Genomic DNA, 14,706 nt, shown 5'->3' on the forward strand with positions numbered 1-14,706 from the left:
TCCACACAGCCTCACACTCACACACACCCCACACAGCCTCACACTCACACACACCCCACACAGCCTCACACTGACACACACACACGCCACATAGCCTCACACTCACCCCACACAGCCTCACACTCACATTCAATCCACACAGCATCACACTGACACACACCCCTCACAGCCTCAACCTCACACACACCCAACACAGCCTCACAAACACAAACACCCCACACAGCCTCACACTCACACACATCCCACATAGCCTCACACTCACACACAGCCCACACAGCCTCACACTCACACACACCCCACATAGCCTCACACTCACACACAACCCACACAGCCTCACACTCACCCACACCCCACATAGCCTCACACTCTCACACACCCCACACAGACTCACACTCACAATCAATCGACACAGCCTCACACTCACACACACCCCACACAGCCTCACACTCACAATCAATCCACACAGCCTCACACTCACACTCACCCCACACAGCCTCACACTCAAGCACACCCCACACAGCCTCACACTCACACAAACCCCACACAGACTCAAACTCAACCCAAACAGCCTCATACTCACACTCACCTAACACAGCCTCACACTCACACACACCCCACGCAGCCTCACACTCACACACACCCCACACAGCCTCACACTCACACACACCCCACACAGCCTCACACTCACACACACCCCACGCAGCCTCACACTCACACACACCCCACACAGCCTCACACTCACACACACCCCACATAGCCTCACACTCACACACACCCCACATGGCCTCACACTCACACACACATCGCACACAGCCTCACACTCACACTCAATCCACACAGCCTCACACTCACACACACACCACACAGCCTCAAACTCAAACACACCCCACACAGCCTCACAATCACACACAAACACCCCACATAGACTCACACTCACCCCACACAGCCTCACACTCACACTCAATCCACACAGCCTCACACTCACACACACCCCACACAGCCTCACACTAACACTCAAACCACACAGCCTCACACTCACACTGAAACCACACAGCCTCACACTCACACTCTACCCACACAGCCTCACACTCACACACACCCCACACAGCCTCACACTCACAAACACCCCACACAGCCTCAAACTCACACACACCCCACACAGCCTCACACTCACACACACCCCACACAGACTCAAACTCACAAACACCCCACACAGCCTCACACTCACACACACCCCAAACAGCCTCACACTCACACTCACCCCACACAGCCTCACAATTACACACTCCCCACACAGCCTCACACTCACACACACCCCACACAGCCTCACACTCACACACACCCCACATTGCCTCACACTCACACTCACCCCACACAGCCTCACACTCACACACACACCACACAGCCTCACACTCACACACATCCCAATAAACTCACACTCACACACACCCCACACAGCCTCACACTCACACAGACCCCACATAGCCTCACACTCACACACACCCGACACAGCCTCACACTCACACACACACCCCACATAGCCTCACACTCACCCCACACACTTGCCACATAGCCTCACACTCACCCCACACAGCCTCACAATCACACTCAATCCACACAGCCTCACACTCATACACACCCCTCACAGCCTCACACTCACAAACACCCCACACAGCCTCAAACTCACACACACCCCACACAGCCTCACACTCACACTCAAACCACACAGCCTCACACTCACACTCAACCCACGCAGCCTCAGACTCACACACACCCCACACAGCCTCACACTCACAAACACCCCACACAGTCTCACACTCACACACTACCCACACAGCCTGACACTCACCACACACCCCACACAGGCTCACACTCACAAAAACCCCACACAGCCTCACACTCACTCACACCCCAAATAGCCTCACAGCCACCCCATACAGCCTCACACTCACACTCATTCCACAAAGCCTCACACCCACACACACACACCCCACATAGCCTCACACTCGCCCCACACAGCCTCACACTCACAATCAATCCACACAGCCTCACACTCACACACACCCCACACAGCCTCAAACTCAAACACACCCCACACAGCCTCACACGCACACTCAATGCACACAGCCTCACGCTCACACTCAAACCACAGAGCCTCACACTCACCCTCTACCCACACAGCCTCACACTCACACACACACCACACATCCTCACACTCACAAACACCCCACACAGCCTCACACTCACACACACCCCACACAGCCACACACTCACACATACACCACACAGCCTCACACTCACAAACACCCCTCACATCCTCACACTCACACTCACCCAACACAGCCTCACATTCACACTCACCCCACACAGCCTCACACTCACACACACCCCACACAGCCTCACACTCACACTCAAATAACACAGCCTCACACTCAATCTCAAACCACACAGCCTCACACTCACACTCAACCCACAAAGCCTCACACTCACATACACCCCACACAGCCTCATACTCACAAACACCACACACAGCCTCACATTCACACACCCCACACAGCCTCACACTCACACACACCCCACATAGCCTCACACGCACCCCACATAGCCTCACACTCACACACACGCAGCCTCAAAATTACACTGAATCCACAAAGCCTCACACTCACACACACACACCCCACATAGCCTCACACACAACACACACAGCCTCACACTCACACTCAAACCACACAGCCTCACACTCACACTCAAACCACACAGCCTCACACTCACACTCAACCCACACAGCCTCACACTCACACACACCCCACACAGCCTCACACTCACAAACACCCCATACAGCCTCACACTCACAAACACCCCACAAAGCCTCACACTCACAGACACCCCACACAGCCTCACACTCACAATCAATCCACACAGCCACACACTCACACTCACCCCACACAGCCTCACACTCAAGCACACCCCAAACAGCCTCACACTCATACACACCCCACACAGACTCAAAGTCACCCCACACAGCCTCACATTCACACTCACCTAACACAGCCTCACACTCACACACACCCCACACAGCCTCACACTCACACACACCCCACACAGCCTCACACTCAAACAGACCCCACATAGCCTCACACTCACCCACAACCCACACAGCCTCACACTCACACACACCCCACACAGCCTCACACTCACACACACCCCACATAGCCTCACACTCACACACACCCCACACAGTCTCACACTCGCACACACACCGCACTCAGCCTCACATTCACCCTCAATCCACACAGCCTCACACTCACAAACACCCTACACAGCCTCAAATTCAAACACACCCCACACAGCCTCACAATCACACACACAAACCCCACATAGCCTCACACTCACCCCACACAGCCTCACACTCACACTCAATCCCCACAGCCTCACACTCACACACAACCCACACAGCCTCACACTCACACTCAAACCACACAGCCTCACACTCACACTCAAACCACACAGCCTCACACTCACACTCAAACCACACAGCCTCACACTCAAACTCTACCCACACAGCCTCACTCTCACAAACACCCCACACAGCCTCAAACTCACACACACCCCACATAGCCTCACACTCACACACACCCCACACATTCTCACACTCACAAACACCCCACACAGACTCACACTCACACACACCCCTCAGAGCCTCACACTCACACTCACCCCACACAGCCTCACACTCACACACACCCCACACAGCCTCACACTCACACACACCCCACATAGCCTCACACTCACACTCACCCCACACAGCCTCACACTCACACACACACCCCTCACAGCCTCACACTCACAAACACCCCACAATGCCTCACACTCACACTCACCCCACACAGCATCACACTCACACTCACCCCACACAGCCTCACACTCACACACACACCCCACACAGCCTCACACTCACACACACCCCACATAGCCTCACACTCACACTCACCCCACACAGCCTCACACTCACACACATACCACACAGCCTCACACTCACAGACATCCCAATAACTTAACTCTCACACACACCCCACACAGCCTCACACTCACGCACACCCCACACAGCCTCACACTCACACACACACCCCACATAGCCTCACACTCACCCCACACAGCCTCACACTCACACACACCCCACACAGCCTCACACTGACACACACCGCACACAGCCTCTCACTCACACACAAACACGCCACATAGCCTCACACTCACCCTACACAGCCTCACACTCACACTGAATCCACACAGCCTCACACTCACACACACCCCTCACAGTATCACACTCACACACACAACTCACAGGCTCACACTCACACTCAAACCACACAGCCTCACACTCACACTCAACCCACACAGCCTCACACTCACACACACCCCACACAGCATCACACTCACAAACACCCCACACAGCCTCACACTCACACACACCCCACAGAGCGTCACACTCACAGACACCCCACACAGCCTCACACTCACACACACCCCACACAGCCTCACACTCACACTCACCCACACAGCCTCACACTCACACACACCCCACACAGACTCAAACTCACACACACCCCACACAGCCACACACTCACACACACCCCACACAGCCTCACACTCAGTCACCCCACACAGCCTCACACTCACACTCAAACCACACAGCCTCACACTCAAACTCTACCCACACAGCCTCACACTCACAAACACCCCACACAGCCTCAAACTCACACACACCCCACATAGCCTCACACTCACACATACCCCACACAGACTCACACTCACAAACACCCCACACAGACTCACACTCACACACACCCCTCAGAGCCTCACACTCATACTCACCCAACACAGCCTCACACTCACACACACCCCACACAACCTCACACTCACACACACCCCACATAGCCTCACACTCACACACACACCCCACATAGCCTCACACTCACACATACCCCACACAGACTCACACTCACAAACACCCCACACAGACTCACACTCACACACACCCCTCAGAGCCTCACACTCATACTCACCCAACACAGCCTCACACTCACACACACCCCACACAACCTCACACTCACACACACCCCACATAGCCTCAAACTCACACACACCCCACACAGCCTCACACTCACACACACACCTCACATAGCCTCACACTCACCCCACACAGCCTCACACTCACAATCAATCCACACAGCCTCACACTCACACACACCCCACACAGCCTCACACTGACACACCCCCCACACAGCCTCTCACTCACACACAAACACGCCACATAGCCTCACACTCACCCTACACAGCCTCACAAAAACACTGAATCCACACAGCCTCACACTCACACACACCCCTCAGAGTATCACACTCACACACACCATACACAGGCTCACACTCACACTCAAACCACACAGCCTCACACTCACAATCAACCCACACAGCCTCAGACTCACACACACCCCACACAGCCTCACACTCACACACACCCCACACAGCCTCACACTCACACACACCCCACAGAGCCTCACACTCACAGACACCCCACACAGCCTCACACTCACAAACACCCCACACAGCCTCACACTCACACACACCCCACACAGCCTCACACTCACACTCACCCCACACAGCCTCACACTCACACACACCCCACACAGCCTCAAACTCACACACACCCCACACAGCCACACACTCACACACACCCCACATAGCCTCACACTCACACACACCCCACACAGCCTCACACTCACACACACCCCACATAGCCTCACAATCCTACTAAGCCCACACAGCCTCACATTCACACACGCACCCCACATAGCCTCACACTCACCCACACCCCACATAGCATCACACTCTCACACACCCCACACAGCCTCACACCCACAATCAATCCACACAGCCTCACACTCACACACATCCCACATAGCCTCACACTCACACACACCCCACACAGCCTCACACTCACCCACACCCCACATAGCCTCACACTCTCACACACCCCACACAGACTCACACTCACAATCAATCCACACAGCCTCACACTCACACACACCCCACACAGCCTCACACTCACCATCAATCCACACAGCCTCACACTCACACTCACCCCACACAGCCTCACACTCAAGCACACCCCACACAGCCTCACACTCACACACACCCCACACAGCCTCACACTCAGCCACACCCCACATAGCCTAACAATCACACACACCCCACATAGCCTCACACTCACACACACCCCACATGGCCTCACACTCACACACACATCGCACACAGCCTCACACTCACACTCAATCCACACAGCCTCACACTCACACACACACCACACAGCCTCAAACTCAAACACACCCCACACAGCCTCACAATCACACACAAACACCCCACATAGACTCACACTCACCCCACACAGCCTCACACTCACACTCAATCCACACAGCCTCACACTCACACACACCCCACACAGCCTCACACTAACACTCAAACCACACAGCCTCACACTCACACTGAAACCACACAGCCTCACACTCACACTCTACCCACACAGCCGCACACTCACACACACCCCACACAGCCTCACACTCACAAACACCCCACACAGCCTCAAACTCACACACACCCCACACAGCCTCACACTCACAAACACCCCACACAGACTCAAACTCACAAACACCCCACACAGCCTCACACTCACACACACCCCAAACAGCCTCACACTCACACTCACCCCACACAGCCTCACACTTACACACTCCCCACACAGCCTCACACTCACACACACCCCACACAGCCTCACACTCACACACACCCCACATTGCCTCACACTCACACTCACCCCACACAGCCTCACACTCACACACACACCACACAGCCTCACACTCACACACATCCCAATAACCTCACACTCACACACACCCCACACAGACTCACACTCACACACACACCCCACATAGCCTCACACTCACCCCACACACTTGCCACATAGCCTCACACTCACCCCACACAGCCTCACAATCACACTCAATCCACACAGCCTCACACTCATACACACCCCTCACAGCCTCACACTCACACAAACCACACACAGCCTCACACTCACACTCAAACCACACAGCCTCACACTCACACTCAACCCACGCAGCCTCAGACTCACACACACCCCACACAGCCTCACACTCACAAACACCCCACACAGTCTCACACTCACACACGACCCACACAGCCTGACACTCACCACACACCCCACACAGGCTCACACTCACAAACACCCCACACAGCCTCACACTCACTCACACCCCAAATAGCCTCACAGCCACCCCACACAGCCTCACACTCACACTCATTCCACAAAGCCTCACACCCACACACACACACCCCACATAGCCTCACACTCGCCCCACACAGCCTCACACTCACAATCAATCCACACAGCCTCACACTCACACACACCCCACACAGCCTCAAACTCAAACACACCCCACACAGCCTCACACGCACACTCAATGCACACAGCCTCACGCTCACACTCAAACCACAGAGCCTCACACTCACCCTCTACCCACACAGCCTCACACTCACACACACACCACACATCCTCACACTCACAAACACCCCACACAGCCTCACACTCACACACACCCCACACAGCCACACACTCACACATACACCACACAGCCTCACACTCACAAACACCCCTCACAGCCTCACACTCACACTCACCCAACACAGCCTCACACTCACACTCACCCCACACAGCCTCAAACTCACACACACCCCACACAGCCTCACACTCACACAAACCCCACACAGCCTCACACTCACACTCAAACCACACAGCCTCACACTCAATCTCAAACCACACAGCCTCACACTCACACTCAACCCACAAAGCCTCACACTCACATACACCCCACACAGCCTCATACTCACAAACACCACACACAGCCTCACACTCACACACCCCACACAGCCTCACATTCACACACACCCAACACAGCCTCACAATCACAAACACCCCACAAGGCCTCACACTCACACACACCCCACACAGCCTCACACTCACACACACCCCACATAGCCTCACACGCACCCCACATAGCCTCACACTCACACACACGCAGCCTCAAAATTACACTGAATCCACAAAGCCTCACACTCACACACACACACCCCACATAGCCTCACACTCACCCCACACAGCCTCACACTCACACTCAATCCCCACAGCCTCACACTCACACACAACCCACACAGCCTCACACTCACACTCAAACCACACAGCCTCACACTCACACTCAAACCACACAGCCTCACACTCAAACTCTACCCACACAGCCTCACTCTCACAAACACCCCACACAGCCTCAAACTCACACACACCCCACATAGCCTCACACTCACACACACCCCACACATTCTCACACTCACAAACACCCCACACAGACTCACACTCACACACACCCCTCAGAGCCTCACACTCACACTCACCCCACACAGCCTCACACTCACACACACCCCACACAGCCTCACACTCACACACACCCCACACAGCCTCACACTCACACTCACCCCACACAGCCTCACACTCACACACACACCCCTCACAGCCTCACACTCACAAACACCCCACAATGCCTCACACTCACACTCACCCCACACAGCCTCACACTCACACTCACCCCACACAGCCTCACACTCACACACACACCCCACACAGCCTCACACTCACACACACCCCACATAGCCTCACACTCACACTCACCCCACACAGCCTCACACTCACACACATACCACACAGCCTCACACTCACAGACATCCCAATAACTTAACTCTCACACACAACCCACACAGCCTCACACCTACGCACACCCCACACAGCCTCACACTCACACACACACCCCACATAGCCTCACACTCACCCCACACAGCCTCACACTCACACACACCCCACACAGCCTCACACTGACACACACCGCACACAGCCTCTCACTCACACACAAACACGCCACATAGCCTCACACTCACCCTACACAGCCTCACACTCACACTGAATCCACACAGCCTCACACTCACACACACCCCTCACAGTATCACACTCACACACACAACTCACAGGCTCACACTCACACTCAAACCACACAGACTCACACTCACACTCAACCCACACAGCCTCACACTCACACACACCCCACACAGCCTCACACTCACAAACACCCCACACAGCCTCAAACTCAAACACACCCCACACAGCCTCACACGCACACTCAATGCACACAGCCTCACGCTCACACTCAAACCACAGAGCCTCACACTCACCCTCTACCCACACAGCCTCACACTCACACACACACCACACATCCTCACACTCACAAACACCCCACACAGCCTCACACTCACACACACCCCACACAGCCACACACTCACACATACACCACACAGCCTCACACTCACAAACACCCCTCACAGCCTCACACTCACACTCACCCAACACAGCCTCACACTCACACTCACCCCACACAGCCTCAAACTCACACACACCCCACACAGCCTCACACTCACACAAACCCCACACAGCCTCACACTCACACTCAAACCACACAGCCTCACACTCAATCTCAAACCACACAGCCTCACACTCACACTCAACCCAAAAAGCCTCACACTCACATACACCCCACACAGCCTCATACTCACAAACACCACACACAGCCTCACACTCACACACCCCACACAGCCTCACATTCACACACACCCAACACAGCCTCACAATCACAAACACCCCACAAGGCCTCACACTCACACACACCCCACACAGCCTCACACTCACACACACCCCACACAGCCTCACACGCACCCCACATAGCCTCACACTCACACACACGCAGCCTCAAAATTACACTGAATCCACAAAGCCTCACACTCACACACACACACCCCACATAGCCTCACACTCACCCCACACAGCCTCACACTCACACTCAATCCCCACAGCCTCACACTCACACACAACCCACACAGCCTCACACTCACACTCAAACCACACAGCCTCACACTCACACTCAAACCACACAGCCTCACACTCAAACTCTACCCACACAGCCTCACTCTCACAAACACCCCACACAGCCTCAAACTCACACACACCCCACATAGCCTCACACTCACACACACCCCACACATTCTCACACTCACAAACACCCCACACAGACTCACACTCACACACACCCCTCAGAGCCTCACACTCACACTCACCCCACACAGCCTCACACTCACACACACCCCACACAGCCTCACACTCACACACACCCCACATAGCCTCACACTCACACTCACCCCACACAGCCTCACACTCACACACACACCCCTCACGGCCTCACACTCACAAACACCCCACAATGCCTCACACTCACACTCACCCCACACAGCCTCACACTCACACTCACCCCACACAGCCTCACACTCACACACACACCCCACACAGCCTCACACTCACACACACCCCACATAGCCTCACACTCACACTCACCCCACACAGCCTCACACTCACACACATACCACACAGCCTCACACTCACAGACATCCCAATAACTTAACTCTCACACACAACCCACACAGCCTCACACCTACGCACACCCCACACAGCCTCACACTTACACACACACCCCACATAGCCTCACACTCACCCCACACAGCCTCACACTCACACACACCCCACACAGCCTCACACTGACACACAAACACGCCACATAGCCTCACACTCACCCTACACAGCCTCACACTCACACTGAATCTACACAGCCTCACACTCACACACACCCCTCACAGTATCACACTCACACACACAACTCACAGGCTCACACTCACACTCAAACCACACAGCCTCACACTCACACTCAACCCACACAGCCTCACACTCACACACACCCCACACAGCCTCACACTCACAAACACCCCACACAGCCTCACACTCACACACACCCCACAGAGCGTCACACTCACAGACACCCCACACAGCCTCACACTCATAAACACCCCACACAGCCTCACACTCACACACACCCCACACAGCCTCACACTCACACTCACCCACACAGCCTCACACTCACAAACACCCCACACAGCCTCACACTCACACACACCCCACACAGCCACACACTCACACATACACCACACAGCCTCACACTCACAAACACCCCTCACAGCCTCACACTCACACACACCCAACACAGCCTCACACTCACACTCACCCCACACAGCCTCAAACTCACACACACCCCACACAGCCTCACACTCACACAAACCCCACACAGCCTCACACTCACACTCAAACCACACAGCCTCACACTCAATCTCAAACCACACAGCCTCACACTCACACTCAACCCACAAAGCCTCACACTCACATACACCCCACACAGCCTCATACTCACAAACACCACACACAGCCTCACACTCACACACCCCAAACAGACTCACATTCACACACACCCAACACAGCCTCACAATCACAAACACCCCACAAGGCCTCACACTCACACACACCCCACACAGCCTCACACTCACACACACCCCACATAGCCTCACACGCACCCCACATAGCCTCACACTCACACACACGCAGCCTCAAAATTACACTGAATCCACAAAGCCTCACACTCACACACACACACCCCACATAGCCTCACACTCACCCCACACAGCCTCACACTCACACTCAATCCCCACAGCCTCACACTCACACACAACCCACACAGCCTCACACTCACACTCAAACCACACAGCCTCACACTCACACTCAAACCACACAGCCTCACACTCAAACTCTACCCACACAGCCTCACTCTCACAAACACCCCACACAGCCTCAAACTCACACACACCCCACATAGCCTCACACTCACACACACCCCACACATTCTCACACTCACAAACACCCCACACAGACTCACACTCACACACACCCCTCAGAGCCTCACACTCACACTCACCCCACACAGCCTCACACTCACACACACCCCACACAGCCTCACACTCACACACACCCCACACAGCCTCACACTCACACTCACCCCACACAGCCTCACACTCACACACACACCCCTCACAGCCTCACACTCACAAACACCCCACAATGCCTCACACTCACACTCACCCCACACAGCCTCACACTCACACTCACCCCACACAGCCTCACACTCACACACACACCCCACACAGCCTCACACTCACACACACCCCACATAGCCTCACACTCACACTCACCCCACACAGCCTCACACTCACACACATACCACACAGCCTCACACTCACAGACATCCCAATAACTTAACTCTCACACACAACCCACACAGCCTCACACCTACGCACACCCCACACAGCCTCACACTCACACACACACCCCACATAGCCTCACACTCACCCCACACAGCCTCACACTCACACACACCCCACACAGCCTCACACTGACACACACCGCACACAGCCTCTCACTCACACACAAACACGCCACATAGCCTCACACTCACCCTACACAGCCTCACACTCACACTGAATCCACACAGCCTCACACTCACACACACCCCTCACAGTATCACACTCACACACACAACTCACAGGCTCACACTCACACTCAAACCACACAGACTCACACTCACACTCAACCCACACAGCCTCACACTCACACACACCCCACACAGCCTCACACTCACAAACACCCCACACAGCCTCAAACTCAAACACACCCCACACAGCCTCACACGCACACTCAATGCACACAGCCTCACGCTCACACTCAAACCACAGAGCCTCACACTCACCCTCTACCCACACAGCCTCACACTCACACACACACCACACATCCTCACACTCACAAACACCCCACACAGCCTCACACTCACACACACCCCACACAGCCACACACTCACACATACACCACACAGCCTCACACTCACAAACACCCCTCACAGCCTCACACTCACACTCACCCAACACAGCCTCACACTCACACTCACCCCACACAGCCTCAAACTCACACACACCCCACACAGCCTCACACTCACACAAACCCCACACAGCCTCACACTCACACTCAAACCACACAGCCTCACACTCAATCTCAAACCACACAGCCTCACACTCACACTCAACCCAAAAAGCCTCACACTCACATACACCCCACACAGCCTCATACTCACAAACACCACACACAGCCTCACACTCACACACCCCACACAGCCTCACATTCACACACACCCAACACAGCCTCACAATCACAAACACCCCACAAGGCCTCACACTCACACACACCCCACACAGCCTCACACTCACACACACCCCACACAGCCTCACACGCACCCCACATAGCCTCACACTCACACACACGCAGCCTCAAAATTACACTGAATCCACAAAGCCTCACACTCACACACACACACCCCACATAGCCTCACACTCACCCCACACAGCCTCACACTCACACTCAAACCCCACAGCCTCACACTCACACACAACCCACACAGCCTCACACTCACACTCAAACCACACAGCCTCACACTCACACTCAAACCACACAGCCTCACACTCAAACTCTACCCACACAGCCTCACTCTCACAAACACCCCACACAGCCTCAAACTCACACACACCCCACATAGCCTCACACTCACACACACCCCACACATTCTCACACTCACAAACACACCACACAGACTCACACTCACACACACCCCTCAGAGCCTCACACTCACACTCACCCCACACAGCCTCACACTCACACACACCCCACACAGCCTCACACTCACACACACCCCACATAGCCTCACACTCACACTCACCCCACACAGCCTCACACTCACACACACACCCCTCACGGCCTCACACTCACAAACACCCCACAATGCCTCACACTCACACTCACCCCACACAGCCTCACACTCACACTCACCCCACACAGCCTCACACTCACACACACACCCCACACAGCCTCACACTCACACACACCCCACATAGCCTCACACTCACACTCACCCCACACAGCCTCACACTCACACACATACCACACAGCCTCACACTCACAGACATCCCAATAACTTAACTCTCACACACAACCCACACAGCCTCACACCTACGCACACCCCACACAGCCTCACACTTACACACACACCCCACATAGCCTCACACTCACCCCACACAGCCTCACACTCACACACACCCCACACAGCCTCACACTGACACACACCGCACACAGCCTCTCACTCACACACAAACACGCCACATAGCCTCACACTCACCCTACACAGCCTCACACTCACACTGAATCTACACAGCCTCACACTCACACACACCCCTCACAGTATCACACTCACACACACAACTCACAGGCTCACACTCACACTCAAACCACACAGCCTCACACTCACGCTCAACCCACACAGCCTCACACTCACACACACCCCACACAGCCTCACACTCACAAACACCCCACACAGCCTCACACTCACACACACCCCACAGAGCGTCACACTCACAGACACCCCACACAGCCTCACACTCATAAACACCCCACACAGCCTCACACTCACACACACCCCACACAGCCTCACACTCACACTCACCCACACAGCCTCACACTCACACACACCCCACACAGACTCAAACTCACACACACCCCACATA

Source organism: Carcharodon carcharias, chromosome 24 (genome assembly GCF_017639515.1).
Source record: "Carcharodon carcharias isolate sCarCar2 chromosome 24, sCarCar2.pri, whole genome shotgun sequence".
NCBI lineage: Eukaryota > Metazoa > Chordata > Chondrichthyes > Lamniformes > Lamnidae > Carcharodon > Carcharodon carcharias.